Source organism: Elgaria multicarinata, chromosome 2 (genome assembly GCF_023053635.1).
Source record: "Elgaria multicarinata webbii isolate HBS135686 ecotype San Diego chromosome 2, rElgMul1.1.pri, whole genome shotgun sequence".
In the NCBI taxonomy this organism is placed as follows: domain Eukaryota; kingdom Metazoa; phylum Chordata; class Lepidosauria; order Squamata; family Anguidae; genus Elgaria; species Elgaria multicarinata.
Window position 1 is genome coordinate 119,125,801 of NC_086172.1, and position 13,469 is coordinate 119,139,269.

Here is a 13,469-nt window from a genome sequence, read left to right on the forward strand (position 1 = left end):
ATCCTCTACACACAAAATAGCTAATAGAATATAACTCACGTTTAAAACTGCAATAAACACCTTTGGGCGATTAAATCCCATTCAGTACTCAGAACATACTTCTGTGTACACATATATAGGATTGTGCTGTGAGTGTCCTTAAATAACCTTTAAGCACTGGGGGAATGTACCAATTCCTACCCAGCCCAGCAGTTATTTTTCTGCAAGAGTGAATCTGAATGAGCATGGCAGATGGGAACTTCTTCCTTGAATGGGCTTCCATTGTTGCCTTTTCATAAGCCCCACCTCTTTGCAGTCTCTATAACTTGTCAGTATGGATTAGTCTGCATCACAAGAGATGAATGACCACCTTTTCCCCAATCATGAAAACTTTACAGGCATAGGTGTGTGCAAGAGCTGTGCCGGATATGCTCAGGCACACCTTAACATCTCACGCAATAAGCGTCAAATTGAGGGGGGCATTGAGTAGGGGTCCAGAGGGAGTTCCAGACACAGCTGGAATGGTCCTCTGACTGCCTTCTGGCTGCCTTCCAACTGCTCCACTGCCACCATCTCCAACAGTGTGCCTTTGCTCCCAGGAGCCACACTTCAAAGAGGCCAGGAGGAGGGCCCCTGAAGGCTAATATCACCTCATAAGATCATCCTCCAGCCAGTGTCACCACAAAGCCCCACCAATGCTGGGCCTTAAGGAGCATCTCTTCATTCCCCCTTCACCTGCAACAGCCCTCCTGTGATCAGGCAAACCAAACACAGAGGAGAGCATCAGTGTCTACAGTGTTTAATAAATAAATGAATAAAAAGAATGTCCTTTATTTATTTATTTATTACATTTTTATACCGCCCAATAGCCGAAGCTCTCTGGGCGGTTCACAAAAATTAAAACCACAATAAAACACCCAACAGGTTAGAACACAATTACGAAATGATTGAGTATTTATGATTGAGTATTCAATAAATGTTTGCCTTTAAACAGATTAAAAAAAAAATACCTGGGTGCATACCCTAACAAAATGTGCTGTGCATACCTATGGATATAGGCAGTTCTCTCTCTTCTATGAGTTTTACACATGGAATGCATAGGACCACTCCAGAATAAGTCAATGCCATTTTAGACTCTGAAATGCTTTGAAGAAAGGAATCTGGGAGCATGCAAGTTTTTTAAAAGCATTTCTTGTTAAGTCCATCCTAACCAAGTAGGAAACTGATGCAATAATCCTTTGTTTTTCCTATGTTTCATGCTATGTTTTTCTGCTTCTCTATAATAAAATTAACTGGGTCAGGCTGTAATATAATTATTCAGGGAAAATTCAGAACACAGCAGCTCCTATTAAAGACAGCCACAATGAAGATAAAGAATATGCCTCTAACTGAAGGAAAATCTATTATTCTTTTTAGCTTGGTCTGTATGAGATGCAGACTGCTCCCTGGCTTCAGAAAACTTCAGGGTCAATAAATGATCAGGCCCCCATCTTTATGGTGGCACTTTGCACTGTGAGTCTCCTTGCACCTGCCCTTGCGTTCATTCCCGGCATCTGCACGGGAAGGAAGGCAAGTGCGAATTTTTCGGACCCTCACCTCTGGAAAAGTAAAAATAAAAAGTGTGTGTGTGTGTGTTTATACTTAGCTGGTTTTGTGTTTGTTGTTTTGAGCCATCTCATGTCTGCTTTGCAGAGAAAGGTGGGAGATAAATTTTGTCAGCAGAACCAGGAGGAGAGTGATTCCCCATCTCCAAGCCGCCCTCAAAACCTGCTCCAGACTGCTGGTAAATTCTCCAGAGCAGATATTCAGGAAGTGCAGACGACTGCACGGCAAGGGAAGAGGAAATCGTATCCTGCTAGTAGATTTCCACTTTTGCAACATCATACAGTATTTACACAAAGAAATGAATATATGAACTTGTTATTATCTTCATGGTGAAAGATAACAAGTGCTTCAGAAAATTCTAAAGATTAATTGCTATGCCACTTCTGTAATACTACATTGTTTCAAATGCTTTGCTTTTGCTTCAGATGCTCTGTTTTTGTTTCTGGGGCATCTGTACTTCAAAAGGGAAAAAGGAAGGGCAAGGTGATTTTGTGAAAATGTAGGAATATTTCTTTCTTGCAGTTTTTGCTGATTTTTTTTTAAATGCCCAGTCTTCAAATGTTGACACTGTTGCAGAATTAAATTCATAATCAGAGTCCAACCTTGCAATAATACTAGTTTAACAGTGATTCTATATTCACATAATGCCAAGACTGGAGAAATGCCACAGCTGCGCTGATGGAAAATCCACTTTATCCAATGCACGCTCAGCCTGGGAGGAGAAGGGGAAACCACAGGAGGAGTTTTTTTAAAGTGTCAAAATGCTGGACGTGGCCATAGTGTCCCTAATCCTAGCCGTGCCAAGAAAGCCAGTCTTTTTTTCTTTTTTAAAAAAAGCAACAACAACCCTTGTACTGAAGAAAAATGGGGACTGGATTGAGGGTACAAAGTACACCTGAAGTATAACTATGGTTAACCTAAGGTTGGACAAAACAATGTGAGAGAAAATGCAACGCACACATGCAAGGCTGTGAGATTTTAATTCTCAGATTCTCTTCAGCTGATACTGGTGAAGCAGAGCAAGGGGAAGACAGCATCAAGGTTTAATTATAAATATAATAGAATCAAGTTTTAACAGTGTCCCTGCAACTTGTACATCATGCACACTTCACTCTGATTTCCCACAGTCTCTGATCTCCCTGCCAGGATCTGGATAAACTGTGTAGATTACTAATCAGCGCAGCTACAGACAGAGCTGTTGGCAATTTGAAAATTAGGTCACTTAAGTGTTGCTTTAATATCGGGTTAGGCTCCAATTTAAAGCACTCACATTTGAAATGTCAGACTCAGTTTTTAAAGGGGCTTATATGTGCTTGATTTGGCTCCATGGACATTTCATGGCATACATGCACATAATGTTAACATATTTGAGTCCCAAAGAACACAGATTGGTCCTGGGTCTCAGCATCTTTCTGGAAAAAGAGAAGCACTTAGGTTCCAGCAAACAGCACCCTGGGCAATTCTTTGTGCCCATCTGCCTAGGCACTGAACTGTGTTAAGTACAAGTGTAAGAAAAGGAACTAGAGCCAAGTGAGTTTCTGCAGTTGGGTCACTTTTGACATTTATTCCGTTAGAAAAGACATGAGTGGAAATAAGAGAGGAAAATGTAAAGAGGATAGAGGAATCTAAGGCTATGGGAGATGCTGGGAGAGGAGAAAAACACACAGTCAGAAATGGGAATGAACGAAGGACAGAAAACAAGGAACGAGTCAGAAGGGGAATGGAATGGAACATACAATAGTGTGGCCAAATCCATCTCTAAGGGCATGTCTATACCAGCCCTAAATCCCTGGATTGTTCCTGTGCATCCAAATTCCACACAGGGGATCCCAGGAGGAGGCAGGGACGATTCTTCCATTTTCCTGGGATAACCCTTAGGTGTAGAAAGGGCTTAAGTTTACTACCAGAAATGAGTAGTTAGATGTATCAACTAATTTACTCATAATAGAATTTCCTGGGGAGGAAGGGCAAATTATTTACATGGGGAGCAGTTAATCATGTAATCAGAATAACAAGTAAAGAATGCAATAGTAGTAGAAATGGGAACCCAATGTATTCTCATTTTTTCAGATCATGGTAATTAAGAGGACACTTGAACTATGTGTGCTGGGAAAGATATTTTGCCAACTCTCTCTTTCTCTCTTTCTGGCCTTAGCTAGACCTAAGGTTTATCCTAGGATCATCCCAGGGTCATCCCTGTTCATCTAAGTGACGCACAGGAGATCCCGGGAGCAGGCAGGGATGACTCCAGGACAATCCCAGGATAAACCTTAGGTCTAGCTAAGGCCTCTCTCTCTCTCTCTTGCTAGTTTTAAAAATAAATAAAAGTACAACATTTGAAAAGAAATAGATGGCAAAATATAAAATCAATTGAGTCTTTGGAGAGGTAACAACTGTCTATATGTCCAGCTGTGTACAGAGCTGCATGTGACCAATTGCCCCTGCAGCCCCTATCTTTGTTATTCCACTTTATCTTCTAAAGAGCAGCTTTGCTTCCAAGGAGTGTGAAAGGTTGCATATCTCTGTCTTTTAGCAACCACAGGATACACTCATTTGGGTGCATCCTCTGGAATGACTGGAGATAACATTGTGCAGCTGCTAAGTAAGTACTTCACTTGAGGACCTTTCCTTTCCTATAGTATCAGCAGAATAGGCAACCAGGAGGCAACATGCAGTGGTGATGCTGAGAACAGAATAAGTGTCCAAGGTAAAATAGAGGAATAAAGAGCTGCATGTGTATGGGACAAAGACTAAAGTGAGGATTAAGGGCGCAGAGGCCCATTTCAATAGCGGTGTGACAACAGCCTTGCAACAAACACATTTATAAAACCAGGGGGAAAGAGTGGCACTGGGGAAAATATGCAGGAGGATCCTCCAAAACTGCAAGCTAACAGAGTCCTCAGCAACAATTGCAGACGTGGCTCTGATGAAATCTAATAGTTCAATGGGTTTTCTAAAGACAAACAACCTCCAACATTATATCCTGGGGTTAAGGCTTGGAAGAGCAGTAGAATTCAGGAGCTGGTCACAAGGTTATTGCACCCAGCTGTAACTGAGGACTTAAATACAAAAAGTTAACTTCACATTTTTACCTGTGAACTCGACAGACTCCAGGATTGTGGGGGACCTTGGACAAAGTTGGGGCTTGTCTATACGGCATCTTTAACCTGCCATTAATGCTCATTTTCCCGTTTTATGTCACATGACAAAGCCGCATATTCACCGCAGTGCCAGGTTTTACATGAGATAATCGAATCCATGCTGTTGGAATGGTGGGGCCTTTGGACCCCAGCAAGTGGTCAACCTCTCTGCTGGAACCAGGCCTACTTGATTCTCCTATCATTTATGTCCCCTCCACCCCACCCCACCCCACCCCAATAGATTCCACAATGAGTTGCATAGAAATCATTCGGCAAGTGTTGCATCACAACTGCTTTGCCTCAACTAAGGGTCATGATATTTGTTGTTCCCTCTTTTCTTTACTTGTAGTGGAGACTGGAGGTTGGGTGTCTGCAAAGCTTAATGCCTTAGGGCAAGGGTGGAATACTTGAGGCCCTCCGGATATTGTTTGACTGCAACCTCCATGGCAAGGGCTGATGGCAGTCCAACAACATCTGGAGGGCCACTAATTCCCAACTTATGGACTCTGCCTTAAGGTTTCCAAAGCCAAACAGTCTCTTCCTCTAAGAATGTACCTGTCCACTGTGATCTACTTCTGAGGCCTTTCCCCAAATATTTCTTCTGAAGGGCTTTGGAGGACGGCAACAAGGGCGGGGGCCTTCTTGGTGATGGCCCTCCGATAGTGGGATGCAGTCCCCAGTGAGGTCCACCTGGTGGCAACGTTGTCATTTTTTCAGCACCAGAATGAGACATTTCATGACATGTACTGCACCTTTTTTTTCTTTTTCTTTTTCTTTTTTAATGTTAGTTGTTTTATTGAGTCCTGGTAGTTAATTGTTAATTGTTTTTAGCTGTTTTAAAGTGTTTCAAATTTTTGTACATTAAAGATTTATTATATTATGTGGAGGCAGTGACAGACTTTGTATTTCTGGGCGCAAAGATTACTGCAGACGCTGACTGCAGCCAGGAAATCAGAAGATGTTTACTTCTTGGGAGGAGAGCAATGACAAATCTTGATAAAATAGTTAAGAGCAGAGACACCACACTGACAACAAAGGTCCGCATAGTTAAAGCAATGGTATTCCCCGTAGTAACCTATGGCTGCGAGAGCTGGACCATAAGGAAAGCTGAGCGAAGGAAGATAGATGCTTTTGAACTGTGGTGTTGGAGGAAAATTCTGAGAGTGCCTTGGACTGCAAGAAGATCAAACCAGTCCATACTCCAGGAAATAAAGCCAGACTGCTCACTTGAGGGAATGGTATTAAAGGCAAAACTGAAGTACTTTGGCCACATAATGAGAAGACAGGATACCCTGGAGAAGAGGCTGATGCTAGGGAAAGTGGAAGGCAAAAGGAAGAGGGCAAGGGCAAGATGGATGGATGATATTCTGGAGGTGACAGACTTGACCTTGGGGAAGCTGGGGGTGGCGACAGCTGACAGAAAGCTCTGGCGTGGGCTGGTCCATGAAGTCACGAAGAGTTGGAAACGACTGAACGAATAAACAACAACTTTAGGGTCTTAAGTATCATAAACCACCCAGAAAGCTTTGGATATTGAGTGCTATAGAAATATAATTAATGAATGAGAATATCTCCATCTCAGAACTGCGCTGAACACACCAAAAATATTATAGCCATTGGTTAAGTGAAGATCTAATAACCTTCAAGGATGATGCCTTTCTTGCTCTAGAAAGAATGATCTCATAACTGCTTAATTATGTTGTAGCTATTATCTTGGTTTAAGCTGCATGACAAACCTAGACAATTTGGCAAAGAGAATGCCATGCATCCATGCAAAACTAATTTTGGCCTATCTGATGGAGTTACAAATGCCATTTCTGTAATTGTGGAAATATATCCCTTGGGATCGTCATATTTGCTACCAGCTTGCAGCATATTGCTGGGCAGGCTTTTTAGACCATTAAGCCTGCACCAGACACTGCAGCACATAAAGTTTCTGTCTTCTTGAAGCAGAAGCCAAAATGTTGCTACATTTGTACTCTGAATCCACCACATTAAGGACAGGAAACAGACTCTCAAATGGATTGGTGGAAAGTTGATGGTTATTTATATATATTCAAAAGTTATTTCGGAAGGGTGACAGAAGGGAGTGGGAATAAAGAAAACTGCCTTCTGGAAAATACCAAGGCTACCATTAACGTACTTTGTGTGGCTGCTGGATGCTTACAATGCCTTTGCAGGACACTGAGCAGAATGGGATGTTTGACTGGGATTACAACACATTTGCTCTGCAAGGGATTGCATAGATATGGCTAATGATTCTCCTGGAAAACCAGGCATTAACATTTTGCGCTAAGGATGCAAAGGAAGAGCTAGCTATAAAAAATGTGAACTGCTGAATTCAAAGTGCTACCAGAATGAGGTTTTAATTCACATAAGGGTCATGTTGTATAACTTTATCCTGAAAATAAAGGATCATTAAGTTGATTTTATATGAATTCGTAATCAGGGGAAAGTAAGATATGGTGAACTGTGCTCAGTAAAAATACATTGAGTGTTACTTTCTTTGGCTATACTGCTGCTATTTTAGCCAGTTATGGGTTGAAAGCTTTAAAATTACATCTATTGTGCACTGGAAATCAGTCTCATCCCACATTCCATCAATTTAATAAACTTCCATAATGCATGCTAAGCAGAAATACTGCCTTATCTATAACTCTGTCCCCAGCCCTGCTGGTGCAACTTTCCTTCATGGAATTCTGATGAAACCCGAGGGTGTAAAAAATAATAATAAAAAATACTGCTTTTACACATCCAATCCTTTTTTATACCCAAACTTCCAAAAAAACCTTTGATAAGCAACTTGGTGTGAGCAGGAAGAGTTACTACAGCATCAAGCTGCAACATGCCCAATCCCTAAAACAGGGTTATTGAAAGGGCCTGCAGGCTAAGGCCCTTTCTACACCTACGGGTGTAGAGGGAGGGAGAGGGGGCGATCCTGGACTTACCTGTTTCTGGGATCATCAACCTCAGTCCACATGGGCCACGTGACATCTGGGAGTCGAGTCCGTTGTGGCATCCATTTTTTAAAAAAATAAGAAGAGCTGGAGTGCACTTGTGCTCCAGTGAAAATTAAGGTAAAAAAGAAAAAGCCCCGACCCCAGTTCTCAACTCACCCTTGATGGCCCTGGACTCCCCCTGCCTAGCTCCTTCCCTCTGCTGGGACAGAGGGAAGAAACTGGGACAGGCGCCTGCACTGCACACTGTCCTCAGGATCATCCCGGACTGCAGGTAAAACCGGGATAACTGAAGTTTCAGTTATCCCGGGATCCCCTGTGCATCATATGGATGCACAGGGATGATACAGGGATGATCCCTGGAAAAACGGATGGTGTAGAAAGGGCCTGTGTCTGGCTCACTAGGGATCCCAATCCACCAATCATTTGGTGGTTTCCCAGCTCTTGCCCAGTTTTTTCCCCCATTTGAAAAGTTGAAATGCCTCTCCTAAGGCTTAGTTACTAGCAGTAAGTGAATTAAGGTAAAATTGGCTGACATTTTTGGCATTTTGGCCTGCTGTTTTTTGCCTTTGGCCCTACAGCTTTTGCCTTCAACCTTCCGCAACACTGGAATGTGGTCCCCAAGAGCTTCTCTGGAAACTGGGGCTGTAGCTAGACCTAAGGTTTATCCCAGGATTGTCCTGGGGTCAAACCTGTTCATCTAAGTGCCACACAGGGCATCCAGTGCTCAGGCAGGGATGAACCCGGGATTATCCTGGGATAAACCTTAGGTCTAGCTACAGCCTGGGTTTGGCCCTCAGGCTGAAATGGGTTCGGCATCCCTCCCCTAAATAGTGCTGCTTCCAAGTTTTGGGAACCCTCCTTGACTGCACATACCTCCTGCTCATCACTACTGTTGAACTATGCATTTATAAACCAATCTGCATTTATAAACCAATCTAATCTACATCATCACCCAGAGAGAATAAGGCATGCAGAGGTTACTGCTCCTTATCCTTGCTTCTCTCACTGCAGGCAAACAGGCAACAATAGCAAGGAGGAGCAGCAGCAGTTTCTCAACAATACCGATCCCTAGTGCCATCTCTGGGCATGTCTAGATGGGGCGATATCCTGTGGATCACCCCAGGATCATCCCAGTGCATCCACATGACAAAAGGGATGATCCCTCCCTTTCCCCAGGATATCACCCTACCCTTCTATCCTGACTTTCCCTGCAGTCCCGGGATGATCCCGAGACCGTGGGATGTGTGGCCGGGCATCCCATTTTTGTCCCGGCTCCTTGCGAGTAACTGCTAGGAGCCAGGATCCTCAGGAGCTCCGTGCCCATCAGGGGTGGGGTGGGGGAAGCGGGAATATACGCATGCACACACACACACACACACACACACACACACACACACACACACACATTTTTCGGTGGAACGCTCCTGCACTCTTTTCCAATAAAAAAGCAAAAACAAAATGGCGGGTGCGATGTCCTCTTCCTCCTGGGATGTTGCACGCTGTGTCTAGACACCCTGCAACGATCCCAGAAGCATGTAAGTCCAGGATCATCCCACTGTCGTGTGCTGTAGCTGCTCAAGTGCCTCCAAGAAGTCAGAATTAAGGAAAGTTCTTAGGCTAATCTACAAAGCTTTATTGCAAATAATTAACACTTCTGTAACACAAACTAGGCACCTTTATGGGAAAATCCTCCCTAGGCAATGCTATGCAAACTAAGCAAAACAATTGACTGTTCAAAGGAAAGAAAAGGCTTTTCAAATGTCTCAAGCTTCAAGGTGGAGGAGGGTGCGTACTGCGTAGATGCCTTCTCACACAATCTCTCCGACTGTCTCTTTGCTGCTAATCTCACTGAACGTTTTAACTTCTGGCGATTCTTAGCATCAAGTAAAGTTTTGGAATGTTCACCCCCTGAAGTTGACTCCCTGTCTCCTGAGAGCATAGGATCTGGCTTTGAGGAGACAGACTCTGGGAGGGGCACATTTGCAGCTGGAGGCTCTCCCATGTGAACTTCCTCCCCCACTGGCTCGGCATCTTCTGAATCAGAATCTGTTTCTGATTGATTACCTGCATAATCCAGTAGGGACATACATGACACCCACCTCCCTCCCTCTACACTGTATGGTGTAGACAAGTCCTAAGTTCACATTCATGGTTACATCATGATAGAATGTGGAACTCATCCAACAGAACCTGTCAGAAGCGAGATCTTACATTGTAATGTATGCTCCATTGTGATGAATGTTTGTGTATGTTCTTGGGCTAGAAGTGAACATTGCCTGATTTCACCAATGTTGCATGCTTTGGAGGTTTTAGGCCAGCTTTGACTTTTAGGATGTGGCATGCAACCAACATAGGCAGTGATGAAAGAGGAAAATAAGAATAAGTATTATGAGAAAAAATGCTGAAAGTTTTCTTTAAAAACCCAGCTAATGCTACATGGTCACAATGATCCCTTTTGGCCTTAAAACTGCTGTCAGCTACAGCAATTTGCAATCATTGACTGATCTGCTATGTGTAGCTCTGTTCCCATCACCTTTGGGTTTTTTCCCCTCCCACACTGCTTGGCATAGTGATTGATAATACACACAGATTTTTATGGGAAGCCAAACATTATTGCACATTCCTGTAAGTGAAGTACTAAATAATACTCTCCACAGCACAGGGGATCTGGAAACTCTACGTTTTGCTTATTAGTCAATGTATGAAAGCTTCACGTGGGTGGGTGGGGGTGTTATATGATAAATGAGTTTGGGCTAATACTCTTTTTTGCCCTCCCTCCTCTCCATTTCAGTTGCATCTGGATGCCAGATCAAATTTGCACTAGAAAGAAGAGTGTGGAGTTGCACTGCCCATGCCTGTCAAGTGTCCCTAATTTGAACCTAAATTTTAAACTGCCCTCTGGCCCTCATTATTCTTTCAGTCTCTGATTCTCACCATGTGTTTTGGTTCTTTTGGCTTTCCCTGCAATTGTGCCTAATATAGATGACATTGCCTGCAAAACTAGCCATGAATGGTCCTTTGCCCAGCTGCTTTCATTGCTTGGGTCATTGCAGAACATGAAGTTCTTCCAATGAACAAGCCCTCCCCTTGAACAAAACCCCTCAACTCTCCATTAAGTATGTCTTAAATATAGCAAGATGCACACCCGTAAATGTCCTTATTACATGGCTGTATAGCCCTAACTTTCATGACCCAGCTGAAGGAAGTGGGAGGCTAAAGAGGTGATTCAGGATGGAATCCCCGCAAATCCAGGAGCTGACTTGTGGAGGATGGGGAAAAAAGAACCAATTCACCAGAGATACACTACTTCTTTCATCTTCTCATCCATCACTGAGAGCCACCATCACTATGGTGGCTTATGTTGGTACAGCAACAATGTCCAAAATGGGTTCCGAAGATATCTACTAAATTAATTAGTTTAAAAAATCCATTTACAACACAATCTGATGCATGATTGTTGAGGATAAAATCACTCCATGTTCAATAGGGCTTCCTACCCTTTAGATGTGCAGTGTGAGCTTGCCCATCACTAGTGGTGCTGGGTGGAGGATGGGAAAAGTTGGGGAAGAATAGATGCGTAGAGCTGGCAAGGAAGAAATTTGGTCTAGAGGCTTCTCCCACCCAAACACCAACTGTAAAAAGTCATTTCATTATATCACATCATTTCTAAGGGCCCAAAGTCTTTCACATACATCTTAACAGCAATTCTTATCACATTTTGAAGAGCACTAAGTCTGTGTCAATTACTTGTCTAAGCCTTAGACAAGAACCAGCTATTTAAATATCTGATGAGAAACACATAGAATTCGTCTGTGCTTTATGTGCTTGGTGGGAAAAGAGGCCAAATTGGTAAGATTTGCAACTTCTCCAAAATAGAATTTGACTTTCAGCTGAGAAAGGTTTGTCACCCCTGGTCTAAGGCAATCAAATTACTTCCATGCTGCATATCTTTATTAGGGACTTCCATCAGCTCCCATGAAATACTCCTATTCTTGTGGAATAGCAAACCAGGAACACTTGAAGCTGCAGATGTGATGTCTCTTGACAGCAGGGATGAGGAATGTGTGTTCCTCCAGGTGTTTTTGGACTACAGCTCCATCATCCCTCACCAGTGGCTGTGTTGGCTGGGGCAGATGGGAGTTGCAATCCATCATCATCATCTGGAGATGACAAGTTTTCCTCACCTGCTTTACAGCCTATGAATGTGTTTAATAAACTTGTGATAGCTGACCTCCCCCTCCAAATTTAACTAGAGGCAAACATTACTTCACTTTTATATCCTGCATTTCAACTTACTGGCTGTGTTTTTTGCTGCAGCACACTAACACACACAGCTGCCCTCTGGAATAAGGAATGACCATTAACTTTTTCCAAAGTGGGAGAAAAGGGTGGGGGAGGGGCTGGGTAGAATGTCTTAAGAAAGGGATGGTTTCAAAGTGCGAAGGGGGGAAAAGAAATGTGATCACTAGGCCAGATTCAATTACCTCCACCTAAAAGTAAGTGAGATGGTTTCCCACTTGGAGTGAGAAAAAGGGCTTCCTGAGGAAACCTTCACAAAGGAAAGGAGATGGCCTCTTTGATGCCTCTTTGGCTAGCATAATTATAAAGTTCATCCACAATAATTTGCAAGGTCTCATAGGTTTGTGTATTGTTGCCCAATGTTTATTAATAAGAACACAAGAAGAGCCCTGTTGGCTCAAGTAACTGTCATATCTAGTCCAACATCCTTTCCCCACAGTGTAATTATCATTCCCCAACAACTAGTGTTCAGATACTCAAGGTAGTATAATAGCCATCCTGCAGCACTTCCAGGTTTGAAGGTGTCTTGGGTAAAGTGGTTGTTTCATGTTGCCCTGGCTGCTCCGTTGTTGCTGTGCTCTGCTGCCCTCTCCTCTTCCTGGCTGGTCCCACTGCTCTTTCTCTCTCTCTCCCCACCCCCCAATCTTAGCAATTGGAAGTGCCCCCTACATTTAGTCAGATGGGTGTGCAGTGCAGCAGAGCACCTTCACTGGACATGGCTGGAGACAAACAAAGAGGCAAACGAAGATCGCAGGTGTGGTTGGAGCAGCAGATCTGCTCAACTAAATGTTAAAAAAGAAAAGGCATACTGTGCGGTGACATGTGTCAGGCCCAGTATGTAGCTGCCCATGCCAGGCATTGACCCTGCACCTGTTTCTGCTGCCACTGTGTTCCCCATCTCCGCTGCTGGTTGTTTGAAGGGATCCCTAGGCTGTGGGGGCCCTGGGCTTGGGCCCCAAAGTCCAGTTCCAACAAAGCCACTGTGGCCTTCATGACTAGAAACCATAGATAGCCTTATCCTCTAGTAACACAGGTAAACTGATCCAGCACAGTTCTTCTTGTGCTCTAACTCCCTTTAAAGTTGGTGGCCATCACATCTTGTGGTAGTGAAGCCCATAGGCTCTGTGCGGGAAAGTATTTGTCCTACATCTCCCACCATGGGATGAAACCCGGTGAGAGGGCACTATTACACTCAAGTCCTGCTTTTGGGTTTCGTGTGGGCAGCGATGGTCCACTATATGAACAAAATGATGTATTAGATGGGCCCTTGGTCTCTTCTTATGCTCTTAGGTTATTTATTATTATTTATTACACTTTTATATTGCTCAATAGTGAAGGCTGTCTGGACAGTTCACAAAACATTCATTCATCTCCAGAAGGAGAACTAAACGTTTTCCGAGTGAGGGAGAGAGAGGCTGAGTTCGAACGACAGGCTAATCAATGGCTGTTTCCCATTCTGTTCCTTTTACCTCCCCACCGCCCGGTT